We start from the raw sequence: 15,237 nt of genomic DNA on the forward strand, positions 1-15,237 counted from the left end.
TTCTCACCCCTGCGTTCCAGACTTGGCGTGGCCAGCGTCTTTCTCTCAATCCCTCGGGAAGAAGTAGGGCGAGGTTGGGCGTCCCACAGACCTCGGGAGACAATCAATACCTGCCAGCAGGTATAGATGATTGGAGCTCAAATAGGGTGGGCTGCTGAACCTCTTTTATACCCCTTGGGTCATGTAGGCTTCTTCCTGGGCTCAAGTGGCCATTAAGGAAAAATGGCTTTGAATGCCAAGTTTCCCACGAAGGGTGCAAAGCATAATTTACACCTGGGAAAATGCAGACAATGGGCACCTCTAGTATGTGATGGGCGAAGATTCCTCTCTGGGACAGTGCAGGCGTGTCAATTACTGGTACTAGCCATCAGGGCGACGGGAGGCCCCGGGTCATCAGCTAGCCCATTTACTGTCTGGTTTCTGTTTATGGTAGAGTCAGGGACAGGTAGCAAACCTGTGTTCCCAGGGCATCAAAGGCTGACTGCCTTTCTCTTGCTCTCTGGGGGGGGGGGGGGGGGAACAAGATGGGGCTCGTGGAAAAACAAGATGGGGTTTTGTGTCTGGCTACAGGGTGCTGCCGGGTTGGTCCAGTAGTGCCCACGGGCGCTGCAGGACCAATCGGCAGCGCCCCAGATGCTCTGCCCCAGAGTCCAAAACAAAAGCCTGGTCTGCTGGGGGGGGGGAGCACACTAGCTGCGCCCCCCCCCCCCCAGCAGACCAGGGACACGGGGAGCAGAGCCGCAGCGGCAGCGGGGTGCCGCGCCTCTGAGGCTTTGCTCTGGCAAAGCCTCTGAGGCGCGGGACCCCCGCGGCTGCGGCTTCAGTCAGGGTGCCTGTGGTCTACTGGGGACGGTCCCCAGCAGACCACAGGCACCCGGACTGAAGCCGCAGCCGCGGGGGGGTCCCGCGCCTCTGAGGCTTTGCCAGAGCAAAGCCTCAGAGGCGCGGGGAACCGCCGCTGCTGCCGCTTCAGTCAAAGCGGCAGCAGCGGCGGTTCCCCGCGCCTCTGAGGCTTTGCTCTGGCAAAGCCTCAGAGGCGCGGGACCCCCCCGCGGCTGCGGCTTCAGTCCGGGTGCCTGTGGTCTGCTGGGGACCGTCCCCAGCAGACCACAGGCACCCAGACTGGAGCGGCAGCAGCGGGGGTTCCCGCGCTTCTGAGGCTTTGCTCTGGCAAAGCCTCAGAAGCGCAGGAACCCGCCCGCTGCTGCCGCTTGGGTCCCGGTGCCTGTGGTCTGCTGGGGACGGTCCCCAGCAGACCACAGGCACCGGCACCCAAGTGGCAGCAGCAGCGGTTCCCGCGCTTCCGAGGCTTTGCTCTGGCAAAGCCTCAGAAGCGCGGGAACCCGCCCGGTGCCCCTGGTCTGCTGGAGACGGTCTCCAGCAGACCAGGGGCACCGGAGCAGCTTACGAACGGGGCTTTCTCGCCCCGACTTCCGGGGCGAGAAAGCTCCGTTCGTAAGTGCGGATACGACGTAATTCGGATCCGCGTAAGTCGGGGACTGCCTGTACTGCATTATAGTCTCCCCTGGTTTCTGCTCATGCTGGCAAAACCTGTAATGATTAGCTACTACATTCACTTTTGGCACAAAAAAATTCTTTGATGCAGTGAGTGCAGTCTCATATTTATCATCTGCAAGGGGCAAAGTGTAAAATATACACTGTCCTTCTGCTCTAAGGCAGTGGATTAACAGAGCATGTTTTCTTACTTCAGATATCTCTGTAGCACTGATTGCAAGCAGATAAGTCTCAAACATATGAATACAGGCAGTAAAAGCAATTGGAGGCTCACCTGGGCTTTGCAGACAGGGCCGGACTGAGCCATTCCGGCACCCCTGGCAGACAGTTTAATTGCGCCCTGGGTTGGGGGAGGGCACATGCGCGGCCCTGCCCCCACGGGAGAGGGCATGCAGAGCTGGAGGTGGCAGGATGCACATACCTGGCCTGGCCCAGCCCAGCTACCGCCCTGGCACACAGCCTGGGGCAGGCCGAGCCTGGCCATGCAAGGGCCCCGTGGCCACGGGGGGAAGGCACTCCTGGCCGGCGCTGTGGGGATGGCCGCTGGGAGCTGTTGCAGCCCACGATCTGGGAGCCAGGCTCATGGTGCCTGATGGCAGCTGTAAGGGGCGCTGCACGCTGCACGCCCCTTAGAGCTGCCATCAGGTGCCACCCATGGGTTGGCAGCTGCCCGGCTAACCCATGCCTTAATCCTGCCCTGTTTGCAGAAAGGTTGCAGGTGGGTTCAGAGGCAGAAGATCCATCCTCATTACCAAAATGTAGTATCATGCAAGCAAGGTTCTAACAAACTTCAACAGGAGTTTATTTAACAAAATGAAACCTCTTTACAAAGCTGCTGCATCCCTCCGTAGCTCTCACTCAGCTCCGGCTAATCTTCTCCCCCCCTCCTTCCTGTTTCCTGTTCTTCTGACTCCCAACAGCCAATGCTCCCAGGTCTAATAATTACCAGAAGCATCTAAATCACCACACTGGGAACAGCTACAGCATACTGGGCCCACGGTTTCCACTGCTGGTCCATCAGTGCAGTCCCTGCTGCGGTGCCTCCTCTTTGCCAGCAGGCCCCCTTCATCCACTGTGCCATTTCCAGCCAGCACTGGCTACTTTCTACAGTGGCTGGTACGGGCCAAAAGTGCCCAGTCACACATCACCTCTACTGCCCACTGATTAGCCTCCTCACTAGCCTCCTCCCTGCTGTGCCCATTCACCCCACAGCCCTGCCGCTCCTCTATATCCCTTCTGGTGCCCTGCTCCTGGCATTGTGAAGAGAACTAACCCCCAGTTGGATCACTTAGCTCACCAACACATGGGCTCACAGGTTTCTTCCTTCCCCCACTGCCGCTGGCTGGGCTGGGACCCAGAGAAAGTTCAAGACCCTACGACCCAGGTCACTGGCCAGAAGGAACCAAGGTGTGCATGTGCCAAAACCTCATACGGTGCTGGCATAGGGAAAATTCTCTGCCCCTCAGCTAAGCTCTGCAGTGGCAGGGAGGAAGCTATTTCCAGCCTGTTTGTACCCCAACCCTGCAGGCTCCACAGCAGCACCCCCAGGCAAAGGCATATTATCCTCTTCACACATTGCTCCTGCCTTAGGTCCTGCCCCTAGGGAGAGCAAGGCTGCTTTGTCTCCTGTGCACCATCCCCTGCTGAGCCATCTCTGTGGCCAAGTTCACTGAAGCCCCCGCAGATAGATTCTCTGAGAGCTGGAGAACAAGGCATCCTGGATTGAACTAGTGACCTCCAGGGCCAGCCAGATACACTCCCTATCTCCCCCCCGCTTCTCCCCACTGTTGTAGAAGGAGTTTCTGCCTTCATTCCCTCCATTTCTTAGCAGCTTCTTACTATCAGATTTCTCTCTCTGCTGTTGCTGGCTGTATTCTTCCATTCCCCTGTGGGGCTAGCTGTGACCCCACAGACTAGCAGGGCTTTCTATGGTGGGTGGAGTATCCTTAGTGCCTAGGGAAGGGGGTTGATTCTAAATGGAGTAGGGAGAGAAGGAGAGAGACAAACTCATCCTCCAGCTGGGGCCAATCTCAGAGGATTTGGCAAGTTTCAGCAGAGCTCCCATTACCCAATGGGGGACAGTCTCAGATGGGAGGGGAATCTCTTCTTCAGATGTCCTGTTGCCTGGCTTCTTTTAGTGTCACTTTTCTATTGAGTTCCTTTCCCCAGCTGGGTTTCCTTACCTCTGGTGTAGCAGCTGGTAAATCCCCTCCCTGGCCAACCAGCTGTGTTCCTTGGCTGGGTCACTGATGGACAGTTGTAAGGAATCCACCAGCTCCCTGGCCTGGAGAACTCTGCTGAATTCTAAGGGAGGGACAGGGGGCTCTATCAGCATTCTGCTGTCAGATTTCAATCTCCCTGGGCTAGGAATCTTTCTCCTCCAAGTCCCTCTGCTGGAGACACTGGGGAAAAGGAGTTAGAGCTAGACCCTCAGTTCCTGAGCGCCACGTCCCAACTGATCCTGGAGCAAAGGGATGTGGGCAGGGCCCACCATGAGGACTTGCACCCCCAACTGCTCCCGGCGGACAAGAAGACACCCAAGGCCAGGCATGAACCTGGCTAGAGAAGATAGCCCCCTTAAAATCCCAGGATCCCCACTAAACCAGAAGATGAATGTGACTCAAGTCTACCTCATTCCCTGCTCTGCCTCTGCCTCTGCCTTCCCAAGGGCAACACTCCCAACCAACAGTCCTGGCAGCTGTAGGTCCTGCGGCCTGTCAGAGCCAGTCTGCCTATGCCTGGCCTCAGGAAGTTTACATCAAGTTCCAGGAGGGTGATGGTGATGGGACACTCTGGACCTGATGCAGAAGTTGACACACTGTGTGGGAAGGCAGGTCAGGATCAATAGACCAGTGTTCGTGCTGTGCAAATGGTCCCACTCCCATTCCTGGGCCTGAGAAATAGTTTCCAGGGTGGAACATCCGATTCATTGATCATGGTGCTTGAGAATGGTGTCACAATCTGTCTCAGTCTATAGAGAAAGACAATGTACAGCACCTGGGTTGGTCCCATTCTTCCTAAACTCCTGATTCAAGCCCTTGGTCAGAGGATTGGAGTGACTGTGAGGTGAATTCTCCATCCCCTCCCTCCTGAATCTTGATGCTGTTAGGAAAGAAGTAGGAGTCTGTTACTCTTCCATGAGCATAATCTCCTGGGTCTCATAGCATGAGTAGGGAAGGTAGGGCAAGGATGGGGAATTTGAGGCTCTCACTGCCAAAGCCAGACAAGGCCCAGACTTGAAGATCCATGTCCTTTCCCTGCCCCTAAAAGAGGAGGGGTCCATAATAGCATTGCCCTGACTGCCCAGACTAAGGATGGCCCAATGAAGTGTAGGTTGGGAGGAAAGAATTTAAACTGGTTTTCCAGTTTCTCCTTTCCAGTCTCCCCCCCCCCCCCAGTGCTAAGGGGAAACTGTCTCCTGCCCCTCCTGACTGTGCTCACCTCCAAGATGTCTGTGCCTGGGGCCTCTGTCAGCAGGTTCCCCAGCCTGGCATGCTTCAGGTCAGACAATATCTTGTGCAGTGCCTGCAAAGGAAGGGGCAGCCATGAGTCACAGTTGGGAAACTGTGAAAACTTCACCTCCCTATCAATAGCCCCCTGGTTGGCCAATCAGCATGGAGACTGGGAAGTGTCAGCGGAGGTTCGAAGGGGTGGCAGGTCACCACCAGAGGGAATCAGTCTCAGAGAAATTCCAGCTCCACCTCTTTGTGAAGGCCTCCCACAAAGTTATAAAAGGCAGGCAGTCTCTGAGGTTGCTCCTGCCTTACACCTCTGTTCTGCCTAGCTGACGTCAGGATCTCTTTGTGAGGACACCACCTCCCCACTACTATCCCCCCAATAGGCTGAGGTCCTGCAACTGGCTTTTGTGATGTCACTGACGCACACACCCCTCCTATGTAAGGCTGGTGTCCTGCCTCAAGCCCACTCTTGGGACACACTGACTGATCAGAAATACAGTCATTATTCAGGAAGTATTTAAGAAAAACAGGCACATTAGAGAGAATCAGGAACTGTGCAGAGATAATAATTGCAGAGAGGCAGCACAATCAAATACATGATTGCTTGTGATTTACTTTTTTGGTCTTAAAAGAGAACAAAAAGACCTGAGTCTCCCCTGTCAATAGCCACCTGCTCGGCCAATCAGCATTGAAAGCTCGGAGGCAAAAGGGAGTCAGCAGAAGTCCAGAATGATGTTCTTGGTCACCATCAGAGGGGATCAGTCTCTGGGCATTCTTCTAGTCCCATCTTTTTGTGAGGACCTCCCACAGGATATGTCCACATTGCAGGGGTTTTCCGAAAATACTACACTTATGTCCACACCGCAATTACATTATTTCGATAGAAAGTCAAAAGAACACGGGGGGGAGGGGTTTCCGACAGCGGTAAACCTCTTTCTACAAGGAAAGAGCTCTTTCGGAAAAAGGCATGTGTGGATGCGGAAGTGGGGTTTTTTTTTTTTCCAAAAGAAGAGGCCTCCAGGAAATAACACAGGTGCCCTAGTGGCCACTCCATCCAGACTAATTGCAACTCTAGAGTTCCTGTCTCCTGCCAGCTCTTAAAGCTGCAGGCACCCTGGACAAGCCTTGTGCCTTGCCTCCATGAGGAGGGCTCTGATAGTGGACTTCCCCATACCAAACTGGTTGCCCACCTACTGGTAGCTGTCTGGGGTGGTGAGATTCCAGACAGGAATGGCGACCTGCTTTTCCAGGAGGATGGCGGGCCACAGGTAGGTGTTGCGTCATCAGAGGGCAGGGGCGAGCCAGGCACACTGCTCCAAAAAGGTGGCCTTCTGCATGCAGAAGTTTTGGAGCCGCTGCTGGTCATCCCACCGCGCCATGGCCAGCCAGTCCCACCAGTCGGAACTGGTGTCCAGCCTCCAAAACCGTCTTGCCACTGTGGGGTGTGGTTGCAAGTTTTTTGCACCCACACACAGGGAGAGAGTCTCAAGGATGAGCTCAGTGTCAAGCTTGTGCAGGGCCATGAAGGCAGCCTGCACAAACTGCTGCAGAAACTGCAGCATGGCCATGTGGGACCATCACATGCTCAGAGGCAGCTCCAGGACCATAGCAAGAAGAATGCTGTGGTCTCCTGAAGTAGGGCAACCAGCGCACGCACTACTAAAGCTTTGCTGGCCCTCGGAGAGGTAGGCAAGCACGCAGCAGAAGCAGAGAAATGGCTGTCCAGGGGAGTCCCTTTAAGCATGTATCTTAGTTAATCTTAGGCAACAGCACTCGGAAGCAATTGCTGACCTAATGCCCTATCTGAACTGGTTCTGGGTGGCCTTATATACGAGATAGTGTCCACATTGATTGGACGCTATCTTTCAAAAAAACATCACTTTTTTAATGTGCTTTTGCTGTGTGGACGCTCTCTTTCGAAAGAAGTTTTTCTGGAAGATCTCTTCTGGAAAAGCTTATTCCGAAAGAAGCCTGCAGTCTGGACGGACGGACGGACGGACGGACGGACGGACACACACACACACACACACTCCCTCTCCCCTACCCTCTTGGTGGAGGCAGGCAGAAACAGAAAAGGGAGGAAAGAAGCAAGAGAAGGAGAGAGGGAGGGAAGGAGGAAAAGGACAAACTCGCAATGTGCTCAGTGATTCTACAAGACAAAACCCTGGGTGGGAAACCAAATTACCTTAACCTAGTAATTTCTATGCCTGGAATACAGCTACCACCAGATGGATCAGACTGAACAGGTACCAAACCTCTCTGAGACTTCAGTCACCCAGTTTGGAAAGCCAAGGGAAAAAACAAACTCTTTTTATTATTTCCAAAATCATTAGAGCATCCCATCTGACCCCCCGCATAGCCAGCCTTTCTGTATTTCCTAGTAGCTAAGTTCTGAACCAAGCACACATCAGAAAGGCATTTAGTCAATGCTCTAATGGTCCCTTGCACCTTCCTGGCCCTTATTCAAGGCCTGCAACGTGGCAGGTATCAAGCTGGGAGCCTCTGTTTCTAACTTTCTCTTTGCTTGCCTAGCACTATAGTATCAATGGTGCCACTCTTCACTGGGACTTGATCCTGCACTCTCACTAATTAGGACCAAAAAGCCTCTCCCTGCAGGGCAGCTCTTCATATACAAGGCTGCCCCAGCAAGCTGCCCTCTGATAGGCTTCTTAAAAGCCTTTCCCTAATTGGCCAGGGCCTATGCAGGCTCCCCAGCCTGGTTTCACTCCTTCCCAGATGGTGTGGGGCTGACATGTTTCAAAGTCTTGTGTTGTAACATGCACAGATGGAGTCTCAGATAACCATTCCAGTGCAATGTCAGTATACTCAGTACATTTCCACACCAATGGTCTGGTTCCCAGAATCCTCCAGTAATTCAGATGTATCAAGCCATATCCATATCACACTCAGGTTCATTGCATTCATTCCTATCAGCCACAATAATTCACAATAATTTGGCACCTTCCTCCCAAGGTTGTGTTCCACAGAAAATGTAAACCTGCACAGAGGTTTATTTTCAGTGAAAGTAACCTCCTCTGACCTCATTGCAGTTTTCATTTAGAAAGAGTAATAAATGTAATAAATGTGGCTGCAATTGGATATTCAATAGGGCCTCCATTAAAATTTAAATGTGAAATAAACATAACAGAGGCAGCTGTGTCCTGGGGAACAGCTTATGTAACCGGGGTGGTGTGGGAGAGGCACGAAGGCTCACATGCCCCCCAAACTCCATGGGGTCAAGATACAAGAGGCCGGCAGCCACCAGGCAGAGCCTGGCTTGTCCAACCGCCCTCAGCGCTGTGCTTTTGGGGGTCCAGTGGAACTTAGGGGACTAGCAGGGGGCTGACACCAGCAATAAGGGTTGCCCTCTCCCCACACTCACTAGTGGCAGCAGGAAGTGGAACAACCTGGCCCCAGTCCACTCTACTAGCTCTCAGCTGCATTGCTCCATTTCCTGCCGCTGGTGAGTGGGAGGGAGGGGCGATCAGTGTTCGGCTACGGGTGGCACAGGGACGAGTCACATGAGGAGCAGTCACATGACCGATGCCCCCCTTGTGTCCCTCCCCAGCAATGACCACTGCCATGTAAAATAGCCAGAAGGAAAGAAATTTGGAAATAGATTTCCCTCGTCATCCCATTTCTTCTGTACTGTATCTGAAGAGGGCTATTTTCAGCTTAACATTTTTGATGGCAAAATATCTCAATTGACAATGTGGCGAGCAGATGACTCGCTACCAGAACTGTTTTTATTTTTCCAAGGGAGAATATAATAGAATGACATTTCATGTATTAACTTTTTCTGGGTTGGTGTTTCTGAAGTGCCATGATGCACCTTATTTGCTAAAGATGCTCCAGTCAGTTCTGCCATGAGCCAGTGGGCTAAGTGGAAACCTGTCTAATTAAGTGGAAAAATCCCACACAGGAATAGACAATGCTGGTCTTTCTTCCTGTTTTGTTTTGGTTTGTTTTTTTCCACTACATGGAGATAATATTTAAATACAAATTCTTAAAAGCAGAGTCCTGGGTATGATGCTTATGAGCAAGTTATATTAGTTTTAATTTGCTAAAAAAATTATATTTATGCTGCCAGACAGAGGTACTTACATGGTCCCTATTATGCCTCACAGTCTTTAACATATTAGCACCACCACTGTGAGGCGAGGCAGGGCTGCAAAGCCCATTTTACAAATGGAGAATTGAAGGACTAAGGGTATGTCTACACTACAAGATTAGTTCGAACTAATGGACGTTAGTTCGAACTAACTTTCATAGGCACTACACTAGTGCTCCGTTAGTTCAAATTTAATTCGAACTAACGGAGCGCTTAGTTCGAACTAGGTAATCCTCATTCCACGAGGATTAAGCCTAGTTCGAACTTACTAGTTCGAATTAAGGGCTGTGTAGACCCTTAATTTGAACTAGTGGGAGGCTAGACCTTCCCAGCTTGCCCTGGTGGCCACTCTGGCCAACACCAGGCAAACTCTATGCCCCCCTCCCGGCCCCGGAGCCCTTAAAGGGCCACGGGCTGGCTACACAGTTCGTGCCAGTTGCAAGGCTGCCAGCACCCATGCCAGCACACCCAGCAGCTGACACCCATGAGCCAGCCACCCGATGACACCCAGCCCTCCCCCTCTTCCCGGGACCAGCCTGGCGGCTCCCAGGAGCCTGCCCGGGGCCGCAAGAGGCGGGCGCCCGCGTGGTCTAGTGCGGAGATTGTGGACCTCATCAAGGTTTGGGGGGAAGCCTCCAATGTCCACGATCTCCGCACTAGCCACCGGAACGCAGCAGTCTACAGCTGCATGGCTGCCAGCCTGGCCACCAGGGGCCACCAGCGCAGCTGGGAGCAGGTGCACTGGAAAATCAAGGACCTGCGGCAGTCCTACTCCCGGGCCTGCCTGCCAGGGGCCGACCCAGAGGCGTGCCCCCACTTCCAGGCTCTGGACCGCCTCCTGGGGGCTCATGCCATCCCTGCCCCCCGGGACGTGATAGACCCCGGGGCAGAGGGACCGCTCCAAGAGATGGAGGAAGAGGAGGAGGGCTCTGAGAGCCAGGAGCCTGCCGGCAGCCTGCCCAGGACCCGGGACCCCCGAGGCACCCCACAGAGCCACTCGCCTGTGTCGTCCGAGGCCGGGGAGGCGTCCACTTGTGAGTACCATCATGCTCCCTGTGATGGGACAAGCCCGCACCCCGCGGGGACAGCCCCCCAGGAGGCGCTGTGGGGCGGGAGGCCAGGCAGCTACCGGCGTTGTCCCGGTTGCTCAGCAGCCGCGCAGGCTGCCCCCAGCCCCAGCGCGCTGGGAGACGTCAGTGGGAACACGCCGTGGCGCCGGCCGCGTTGCCAGGGCAATGGCCCGACGTCCGGGCGGAGCGGCGGGGACGCCGAGATGCACTGGCGCCGGGACGTCAGCGCCAGATTTAAAAGGCCGGAGCTGGGAGCAGGACTGGGGCGAACGCACCAGGAAGGAGGCGGGCGGCCCGCCAAGGAGTCGGCGGACCCGCCCACGGCAGTTCCTCCAAGCAAGCCCCGAGCGGGGATGGTGAGTCACCCGGTTGCGGGAAGGGAAGGAAGTGGCCCAGGGCAGAGTCCGGCGAGACTGGTGGGCTGACGAGTTAAGGGGGTACACTCCGTCAGCCGGGGCGGGTCGAGCCAAACCCGCACCCTTAGGGCCCTGGGCTGGGGCCTGTGAGAGTGGGTGGGCCCGGGCCCCCCTTCCCCTCCCGTCGTGCCTGGGAGAGGGAAACCGAAGATAAAGTAGGATAAAAGAGGGTATGTCTACACTACCCCGCTAGTTCGAACTAGCGGGGTAATGTATGCATACCGAACTTGCTAATGAAGCCCGGGATTTGAATTTCCCGGGCTTCATTAGCATAAAGCCAGCGCCGCCATTTTTAAAAGCCGGCTAGTGCGAACCCCGTGCCGCGCGGCTACACGCGGCACGGGCTAGATAGTTCGAACTACGTAGCCATTCCGAACTATCTGTACTATCTGTTCCAAGTTTTTCGGTGCTTTGCCCCCGCACCAGTGATCCTAGTCTTTCTGGGTATGTCTACACTACCCCGCTAGTTCCACGAGGCGTACAGCTAGTTCAGATTAGGAAGCCTAATCCGAACTAGCTTGTCCGTGCCGCGTGTAGCCGCGCGGCACGGGGTCCGAACTAGCCGGCATTTAAAAATGGCGCCGGCCGGCTTTATGCAAATGAAGCCCGGAAAATTCAAATCCCGGGCTTCATTTGCAACTCCGTATGACTACATTCCCCCCCCTAGTTTGAACTAGGGGGGTAGTGTAGACATACCCTAACTGCCTATCTGGCTTTGTGACCCAAAGCAAAAAGGAGAGCATGAAGAAAAGTATCTGCCTATCTGGTCCTGAGTAGCTGCTTCAGAAGTGATCAGATTTTAGGGGATACTTTGCCTTGCCTAGTGTGATTGTGTGCTTAAAAGGAAAATGGTAAACCTAATAAGCAATTTGATAGCATCAATGAATGAGGAAAGTCTCCTAATGAACAACTGCTGCAGGGTGCTGGTAGAAGAAGCAGGGCAAGGAAATTCCAACCTGATGCTCAGAAGAGTGGTGCAGGCGTTCCCACAGAATAATTATTTGCCAGAGTTGAAGAGAAGGGTTACAATAGAATAAAAGGCTTCTGATTGGTGCAACTTCATTCATGTGCAGCAAGCCACAAATAGATGAACTTCATCCCCCATACTCTAGGCTGGGACTATAACTGGCTACCATGCTTTGGTCTCTCCAACTAATCAATTATCACTGTCTCATCCAGATTCTTTCTCATGCTCCAAACTCAGGAGTTTCTTGATATTTTAAGGAATTTCTGATCTATTGTTCAGCCAATTGGGAGCCAGATCCAGGTTCTTGAAGGTCATTCCAGCACCACAGGTCAGTTTAAGTAAACTTAATGCATGTAATTCTTTTAACTTCATTTTGTGCTAAGTTTTATTGACAGCTTTACATCACTTTGACCAATGCACAGGTTATCCTTTACCACTTCACATCTTGGCATATGAAATGCTTTTGAAAATGCTAACGACATTTAACCTCCATCCCTCAACTTCTAGGTTTTAAAACAGGACCTCCAACAACACATCACTTTCAAAGAGCAATGACTGCCCCTTAGTTGACTTTCAAAGTACCCCCTTTTTTTAAAACATCCAAAACTGGTCCTCCAAGTCCTACAGGTGAGAAGCCTGAAAATATACATGAAACCAGTCAACAGAAGAAATATAACCTAAGACTTCAGGCTCCTAATCCCATGTACTAACTACTGAGAGATATTTACCCTCCCCAACACCTCTGCCATGACACTGTTCTTCTCCCTACTTTCCCTTGCCATTTTCTGCCATGGTCTTCTAGTCTCGTCCTTTAATTTTTCATTCACTTCCTTTTTTCCCTTGTGTGAGGGGTGAGGGGTGCGATCACCCCCTCTCAGACCGAGAGGGGGGTTCTGCGGACCCTCTTGTCCTCCTCCTATCCCTTGTTGTACCCCGGGTCCCTGCTATGGGCCCGGGCCCTTGGGTGCGATCACCCGCTCCCGGCTGAAAGGGGGGGTCAGCGAACCCTGAAATAGTCACCCGTCCCTACGGGATGAGGCCGAAGCCCCCAGTCTAAGTCCTCCCCAGTACGGGGTCCCAATTCGCACTTTCCTTTTTGGTGTGGTTGTTAGGAGCTGGACGCTTCTCTTGGAGAGGGAGGGGGACCCGGTCCCACCCTCTCTTCGGGTCCTAAGCGTTGGGGCTTGCTAGCGCCCCGGCACGCTGGAAGGGGGGTCACTCCCTCCATAACCCGTCCACCCATGGTCGCCAAAAGCACCCTGCCCCGGGCTCCTTCCCCCATTCTCGCATCTCTGGGGGTCGCTGCCCCACCCTCCAGAACCTACCCTGGCTCAGTAGCTCGGATCCTGGGTCATCCAGGCGAAGTCTCCGGGAAGAGCTCCCTTGGCAGGGTCCGCTCCCGGCTCGGTCGCTCCCTCCTGGTCCAACGCGGCAGCGGTGATGGCTGCCCCGGTGGTCCCGGGGCCGAGGCCAGGCCGATTGCCGGCCTGGGTAGTGCTCGGGGTCTGTCCTGGGTTGGGGGCCGCTCCTCTGCTGCTGCGAGGAGGCTGCCCCTGACCTCGCTGGCGGCAAGTCCTTTTAAAACGGCCCGCCGTGCCGGCCGCTGCCCGGGGCCCCTCCCCTTCCGGCAGCGTGCCGACGTCTGTCCCCACCGTGCGTCCGCCTCGCTCCCCTCTGCCCCCGCCCTGCGGAGCCTCAATGGAGGGGCCAACGCTCCCCTGCTGGCGTAGGCGCGGCGGCAGCGTGCGGTCCCGCCAGGTCCTCTGGCTTGCGCTGGGGTAATGCCGGGGGGCTTGGGACTGGCCGCCGGCTCCCTGCGGGTGGTGGCTCCTGCCGTCCTCTCCCCGGACCAGTGACAGCCCGTCACACCTTGCCTTCATTTACCTGCGTAATAGGCACTAGCCATGGTTCTGAGCTCATGTACACTAGTTTAAGTCAGGTAGCTCCAGTGACATTATTGCGTGTGAAAGGGCATAAGAACAGAATCGGGGCCATTGGTTACAAGAATCTTAGAGTCACTTGGCCTCCAATTTGCTTCCCCAATGTATCCTTTAAAACAAACAATCAAAAGCAAACAATGTTCTTAATGTTCAAACTCTGAGTTTTTCTTTCACCTGTCTACTCATGTCCTGCAGGTCTGAGCCTGCTAATTTTCCATCAGCTGCTTGCCTCCCTGGAAAGGAGTTAATGGATCACAGGAGACTTTGCTTTCTTCAGTCACAGTGATGACATTTAATAGGCTATATAACTGCTCCTGTAGGTTAGCTTCCAGTAAGACATGAAAAAAGACTTAGCACCTGAAACCAGAAGAGGATTCTTTTTAGAGAGGGCTGCTTTTGCCACCTGGCATGTATGCCTATTATAAGGGGCCATCATTTTGCATGGGAGACAGTGGGTATTTTAATGAAGCATTTGTGTATATATATGGGTTTATTTATTCCACATGCTCTTTTAGCCACATAAGCTAATTACAAGTGGGTGATGGTCTCCCTTTGGTTCTAATAGGTGGAATTCTCCATTGCCTTGTAGCCACATACCTCTGTGCAAAGTAGGCATAAAATCTCTTTGATCTGGTATTGCTTTATCCCTAGTTTGCACAGGTGAAAATGTTGGTGCTAAATGAAAGGCGGTAGGGAATTAAGATCTATTGTATTTCGTGGTGTTATTGGAGATGGGAGAATGGGGAGGGGACATTGTATGTTGGGAGTTTTGGGGTGCTATTTCTTACCCTTCTAAGGTGCTTTGCCCTCTTTGTTTCTTCCTATTCTCCATTTAGAAATGCTCTTTCCATAAAGAAGCATCTCTTTAAACACCCTTCTAACTTGCAAACAAACTCTCAAAGGATGAGAGCAGAATCCCTTTAGCAATCCAATGTCTTCCTCCCTCCTTTTGTCCCTTTACAATTTCAGACTTACTGAAATACTGGCCCCACCGGGTGCCTCAGGAGCAGCTAATTCATCCCAGATGCTTCCTCGCTAGAATCTCTATTTACTTTTCCAAAGCATTTCTCAGCTACAATTTCTGTGCACGGCTGTTGCCCCAGGACTCAGCCAAAGGATCAATATTCTTATTGAGTGTTGTCTGGAAATCCTCTCTTAGTGTATTGAGGTTCTTATGTTACTGCTAAGCTGGAGCCATCTGTACCCGTCCAGGATATGCAGTAATTAATCAGAAGTTTCCACATAATGTTGCAAGTCGGTTTGTGCCTTTATAACACAGCAGCTTTAATTTCCTTTGCAGCAACAGTTTGGAATGGATGGGTCTTTCGTTTTTATTAAAGGTTATAGAATCAAGATTCCAGTAATATTTTAACACCTACATCAATTGTAGATTTAATCTGCTGCTCTATTTATTTGGGGGCAGTTTTTAGTCTTGATTTTGAAAAAATTAGTTTGAAGAGTATTATTTATATGAGCTTTTCCCACAGAAACATGCAATGTGTATATGTGACGCTCTCTGTGAGCATTTGCGATGAAATATAAATGTCAAATGTTACTGATAAAATTAACTTCTCATTAAGATGGCTCTCTGAAGGCAACAAGTACAGTATCACTACTTCAGAAATGGTTATTGCTTGTTCCTAATTAGTGGAGGCGCCTTAAACCAAAGTCCTGAGACAAGATGGTGATGTACAGAAAATATGACCTGCATTGCTCATTTCAACATGGCATGATATTTACGCAAAAGTAACTAGATTCCT

At 52.7% G+C, this 15,237-nt stretch overlaps 1 long non-coding RNA gene across 1 annotated transcript; it reads right to left on the bottom strand.

The window, feature by feature from the left end:
- Window positions 1-1,514: 1,514 nt before the first annotated feature.
- LOC142818317 (uncharacterized) lies at window positions 1,515-13,152 on the bottom strand. The gene is made up of 3 exons (XR_012895759.1): window positions 12,863-13,152; window positions 4,957-5,040; window positions 1,515-4,617 (listed from the first exon to the last, which is right to left on the bottom strand). It is a non-coding gene; the product is annotated as an uncharacterized LOC142818317 (long non-coding RNA).
- Between the last annotated feature and the right edge of the window lie 2,085 nt (window positions 13,153-15,237).

This window comes from Pelodiscus sinensis, chromosome 14 (genome assembly GCF_049634645.1).
Source record: "Pelodiscus sinensis isolate JC-2024 chromosome 14, ASM4963464v1, whole genome shotgun sequence".
NCBI lineage: Eukaryota > Metazoa > Chordata > Testudines > Trionychidae > Pelodiscus > Pelodiscus sinensis.